This window comes from Bufo bufo, chromosome 5 (assembly GCF_905171765.1).
Source record: "Bufo bufo chromosome 5, aBufBuf1.1, whole genome shotgun sequence".
Taxonomy (NCBI): Eukaryota; Metazoa; Chordata; class Amphibia; order Anura; family Bufonidae; genus Bufo; species Bufo bufo.
In genome coordinates this window covers 541,704,900-541,711,547 of record NC_053393.1, presented here as the reverse complement: position 1 = coordinate 541,711,547, position 6,648 = coordinate 541,704,900, and positions in this window count along the sequence as shown.

The window sequence follows — 6,648 nt, the reverse complement described above, 5'->3', positions numbered from 1 at the left end:
GGGATGTGGAATAGCCCCTGGGGAGCTGAGGGGGGTGCCGTTGATGTGGAGCAAGACGCAGCAGCAGAAGAGGACTCAGCCGAGGAGGTTAGCGAAGAGGATGGAGTAGGAGGAGTAGAGGAGGTGTCAGCAGGCCTGCCTGCAAGTCGTGGCAGTGTCACCAACTCCTCTGCAGAGCCACGCATTCCATGCTTGGCAGCCGTCAGCAGGTTTACCCAATGCGCAGTGTACGTGATATACCTGCCCTGACCATGCTTTGCAGACCAGGTATCAGTGGTCAGATGGACCCTTGCCCCAACACTGTGTGCCAGACATGCCATGACTTCCTTTTCCACAATAGAGTACAGGTTGGGGATTGCCTTTTGTGAAAAGAAATTTCGGCCGGGTACCTTCCACTGCGGTGTCCCAATAGCTACAAATTTTTTGAAGGCCTCAGATTCCACCAGCTTGTATGGTAAAAGCTGGCGGGCTAAGAGTTTCGACAAGCCAGCTGTCAGACGCCGGGCAAGGGGGTGACTCTGTGAAATTGGCTTCTTAAGCTCAAACATTTCCTTGACAGACACCTGACTGTGGGCAGATGAGCAGGAACAGCTCAAGGCGAGAGACGGAGTGGCGGATGGTTGAGAGGGGGCAAGGAGGACAACAGTGGTTGACGTGGCTGAAGATGCTGGACCAGGAGGATGGTGGCTTTGAGTTTGTGTGCTGCTTGTACTCATCATGTGTTGATCCCATAGGCTTTTGTGATGTGCGATCATGTGCCTTCGCAAAGCAGTTGTACTTAGGTGGGTGTTGGACTTCCCACGACTCAGTTTCTTTTGGCATAGGTTGCAAATCGCATCGCTGTTTTTAGAGGCAGACACACAAAAAAAAAGCCACACTGCTGAGCTTTGCAATGACGGCATTCTGGTGTTGGCAACAGCATGTGTTGATTGGCGTGCTGTCTGGCTGACCCCGGGTGCCGATGCATGCTGTCTGACTGTGCCACTAGCTCCGTGCGACGACCTCCCCCTGCTTCCAACTGGTCTCCTCCTCCTCTCTGTCTCCCCATCTGAACTTTCCCCCTGTTCTTCTTCTCTTCGAGCGGGCACCCACGTGACGTCCTGTTTTAGCCAGTCAACTATGTCCTCAGAACTTTTCGAGTTCAGGGTACGTGGCCTCTGAACACTGGGCATTATTCTAGGGCCAAAGGAAGTCACAGCACCATGACCACGACGGCCCCTGCGGGGTGGCCTGCCTCTGCCTGTCATTTCTTTTCCGATTAGTTGTACTATGCGTGCAAGCTACTGTGACACCAGATATGAGTGGTGCAACTGGGCACTGGCAGTAGTGGGCACAGTACACGCTGTAGGCCTGACACACACACTGGCAGGCAACTGCAATTATATTACAGTCAAACAATTTATTTTTATTTTTTATGTAATCTACTGTGACACCAGATATGAGTGGTGGCACTGTGCACTGGCAGTAGTTGGCACAGTACACGCTGTAGGCCTGACACACACGCTTGCAGGCAACTAACTGCAATTATATTACAGTCAAAAAAGTTTTTTTTTTTTTAAATGTAATCTACTGTGACACCAGATATGAGTGGTGGCACTGTGCACTGGCAGTAGTTGGCACAGTACACGCTGTGGGCCTGACACACACGCTTGCAGGCAACTAACTGCAATTATATTACAGTCAAAAAAGTTTTTTTTTTTTTAAATGTAATCTACTGTGACACCAGATATGAGTGGTGGCACTGTGCACTGGCAGTAGTTGGCACAGTACACGCTGTGGGCCTGACACACACGCTTGCAGGCAACTGCAATTATATTACAGTGAAAAAAGTTGTTGTTTTTTTTAAATGCAAGCTACTGTGACACCAGATATGAGTGGTGGCACTGGGCACTGGCAGTAGTGGGCACAGTGCACGCTGTAGGCCTGACACACACGCTGGCAGGCAACTGCAATTAGATTACAGAGGGGAAAAAAAAAAAAGCAGACTGATGTACCAGCCCTGAAAAGGGCTTTTTGGGGTGCTGTCCTTACAGCAGAGATCAGATGAGTCCTTCAGGACTGTAGTGGACACAGAACACTGCCCTAGCTAACGATTTCCCTATTAAATCAGCAGCAGCAGCAGCAGCACTGTCCCTCCTCTCACTAAGACTGCAGCTTCCGAATGAATCTAAGATGGATGCTGTCCAGGAGGTGGGAGGGTCTGGGAGGGAGGGTCTGGGAGGGAGGGTCTGCTGCTGATTGGCTGGAATGTGTCTGCTGACTGTGAGGTACAGGGTCAAAGTTTGCTCAATCATGACGTATAGGGGGCGGACCGAACATTGCATATGTTTGTCCGCCGCGGCGAATGCGAACAAGCGATGTTCGCCGGGAACTGTTCGCCGGCGAATAGTTCGGGACTAGTGTTGATCGAACTTCTGTTTTAAGTTCGGCGTCTAAAGTTCGGCTTTCGTTAGCGGAGAATCCCGATATGGATTCCGAATTCCGTTGTGGTCCGTGGTAGCAGAATCAATAATTGGCCATTATTGATTCCGCTACCACGGACCACAACGGAATTCGGAATCCATATTGGGATTCTTCGCTAACCGGAATCCGAACTTTAGACGCCGAACTTAAAACAGAAGTTCGCTCAACACTATTCGGGACATCTCTACTGACTGATCCCTTCTAACAATGAGGTCCCTCTGATGCTTTGGAAGCTCTCTGTGGACCATGGCTTCTGCTGTGGGATGTGACTAAGAAAATTTCAGGAAAGACCAACTAGAGCAGCTGTGCTTTATTTGGGGTTAATCAGAGGCACTTTACATGATGGCCGGTGTATGCTGACTCCTATGTAACAGGATTCTGAATGTGATTGCTTCATTCTGAACACAGCTACATCCCCAGTTATAAGAGGGTGTGCACACTTATGAAACCACATTATTTTAGTTTTTTTGGTTTTCTTCCCTCCACCTAAAAGATTTCAGTTTGTTTTTCAATTGAGTTGTACAGTTTATAGGTCACATTAAAGGTGGAAAAAGTTCTGAAATGATTTATCTTTGTCTTATTTTTTTACATCACAGAAACCTGACATTTTAACAGGGGTGTGTAGACTTTTTATACCCACTGTAAATGGGTCAAATATTATTGCATGGGAAATATTTTTGGTTGTCTTCATTAGGTTACACTGGCTAACTGGGTGCACACCTGTACAGAAAGTGGCCCTAGAGAGACAGACTTTGTATGTATTTAAGGTTTGATGCAAAGCTGCATGAAGGTGCCTACTTCCGGATACTCACTGAATCTACGGTATATGGGAATACAATTATTTCATTATGTAGGTTTTATTTATGCTTGTCATAATTCTGATACTTAGTCAAAAAATACCCTGGCAGTAATAGGGTTAAAATTAACCAGCGTCCATTGTCTTCGGTGGATAACTATAGTTATAGAGGACCCCACAAATCTAATATCACCTAAGAGAACACATAAAGAGGATTTGTCTACATCAAAAAAAAAAAAAGATACAATGCTTTGTGTAAGAAAATAGGGGGAGGACTTTATTGGGGGATATAAAGATAGAACGCTGAAACGAAACCCACATTCCATGAATAAAGCTGGAATTTCTGATCCATTCCAGATGAGATGGAGCGAGTCTGCGGTATGCAGCTCAGCTGCCAGCATTTATATGTGACTGCTGCTGAACCTCCTCTGTCTGACAGGTGGCAGATATCAGATACGGAACCTACACAGGGGGTTAGGGGGCACTTTAAAAATAATTACCTTTATTTTTTGCCTAATATAAAATGACTTGCGAGATTGTTGCCCAAGATACCACAAGAAGGATGAATACGGAGAAAGTTTAATACCCTTCAGTTAGTCCATCTGCCCTTCTTCTTACTAAAACACAGACCGTACGGAAGACGAATGGGGTTAACAGTGTTAATGTCCAGTTTATAATTATTGAGACATATGGGTAGGGTGGCCACTGGCTTCACCAAAGAAAGCCGGACCTCACCAGCCACGCCCCCAAACCGATAAACCACGCCCGCCTCTGTGAAGTCACGCCCCCATCACCACCGGGGGGGGGAAACGGGAGGAGGAGAGGGAAGAAGTTTCTGAGGGGAAGGTGAGCGGGTGGCAGCCGGGGTGCTTCCCTCCCCCTCAGTCAGCCAGAGGGAGCCATGTCTGCGGCTCTAGTGACTGACTGGGGGTGAGAGAAGCCTCAGTCAGTTTCTGCCGCTCACACTCAGACGGCGCAGTGCTGCTGTCTGAGTGTGAGCTGCTGAAAGGGTGGACATCCCTGTGTCCGTCCAGGCCCTACGGAGGACAAGGAGCCAGAAAACCAGACTGTCCAGCCTAAATCCGGACGTCTGGCCACCCTTTATCTGCAAAGCTTCATTTTTTGACTTTAATGCATTACAGCAATCTACTATAATACTGCATTAATACTTTCCTGAATGATCAACAAAACTACTATACCACATCTATCTATAGAGAAGTAGTGTTGATCGCGAATATTCTAATCGCAAATTTTTATCGCGAATATCGGCACTTTGAGAATTCGGGAAGATCTACACAATATAATGCTATATATACGTAATCGCGAATATTCTAGATTTTTTTTTCATCTGAACCCATGATCCCTCCCTGCTTTTTGCTTGTGGGCCAATGAGAAGGCTGCAATGTCTTTGTCTGAGCTTAGCAACATCCCTAGCAACCAATAGGAAAGCTGCCTACCCCTTAATATATAAGAACCTCCGCAGCAGCCATTTTCTGCAGTTTTTTGCAGTTCTGAGAGAGAGAGCAGTGACATTGCTGTGCTCTGTGCTTTGCTGTGTCATTACATTAGTTAGCTAGTTAGTTAGTTAGTTAGTTAGTTAGTTAGCTGATATATATAATACAGATAGTTAGTGGGAGATAGTCAGTGTAGGTTATATCCTGATATAGTGGAGCTGATAGGTTCCAGTGCAGGGTGTTAGGTAGTGTGATAGGGATTAGTGTCCATACATACAGCTACAGACATAGTGCTGGGATGTCACAACAATACTTAGTGCACCAGTCAGACCTGATAACATGTGAAGTTGCATGTATTGCGCCAAGAAATATGCGCATCATTAGTGCTGATTTGCACAATCGCAAATATATTGGAGCACTCTAACTGCAGCTTGAAAAATGTAGCAAAAGTAGGCCACGCCTGTATTGCGCATGCAATATGCGCATATTACATCGCCGATTTTCGCAATCAAAAAAATAATGACTAGAGATCACGAATTCTAGAATTTGCGAATTTATGACGAATATTAGGCTAAAAATTCGCGAAATATTGTAAAAAAAAATATAGCCTAGGCTGCTCATCACTTTATAGAAGAATATAACTACTAAATTACTATCTCTATGTACATGAACATAACTATAATACTGTCTCATGTGTACAAGAATATAACTACTATAATACTGCTCCTATGTACAAGAATATAACTACTATAATACTGCCTCCTATGTACAAGAATAGAACTACTATAATACTGCCTCCTATGTACTAGAATATAACTACTATAATACTGCTCCTATGTACAAGAATATAACTACTATAATACTACTCCTATGTACAAGAATATAACTACTATAATACTGCCTCCTATGTACAAAAATATAACTACTATAATACTGCTCCTATGTACAAAAATATAACTACTATAATACTGCCTCCTGTGTACAAGAATATAACTACTATAATACTGCTCCTATGTACAAGAATATAACTACTATAATACTGCTCCTATGTACAAGAATATAACTACTATAATACTGCTCCTATGTACAAGAATATAACTACTATAATACTGCCTCCTATGTACAAGAATATAACTACTATAATACTGCCCCTATGTACAAGAATATAACTACTATAATACTGCCTGCTATGTACAAGAATATAACTACTATAATACTGCCTGCTATGTACAAGAATATAACTACTGTAATACTGCCTCCTATGTACAAGAATATAACTACTATAATACTGCTCCTATGTACAAGAATATAACTACTATAATACTGCCTCCTATGTACAAGAATATAACTACTATAATACAGCTTTCTCTGTACAAGAATATAACTACTATAATACTTCCCCTATGTACAAGAATATAACTACTATAATACTGCTTCCTATGTACAAGAATATAACTACTTTAATACTGCCCCTATGTACAAGAAAATAACTACTATAATACTGCTTCCTATGTACAAGAATATAACTACTTTAATACTGCCCCTATGTACAAGAATATAACTACTATAATGCTGCTCCTATGTACAAGAATATAACTACTATAATACTGCTTTCTCTGTACAAGAATATAACTACTATAATACTTCCCCTATGTACAAGAATATAACTACTATAATACTGCTTCCTATGTACAAGAATATAACTACTTTAATACTGCCCCTATGTACAAGAAAATAACTACTATAATACTGCTTCCTATGTACAAGAATATAACTACTTTAATACTGCCTCCTATGTACAAGAATATAACTACTATAATGCTGCTCCTATGTACAAGAATATAACTACTATAATACTGCTCCTATGTACAAAAATATAACTACTATAATACTGCTCCTATGTACAAAAATATAACTACTATAATACTGCCTCCT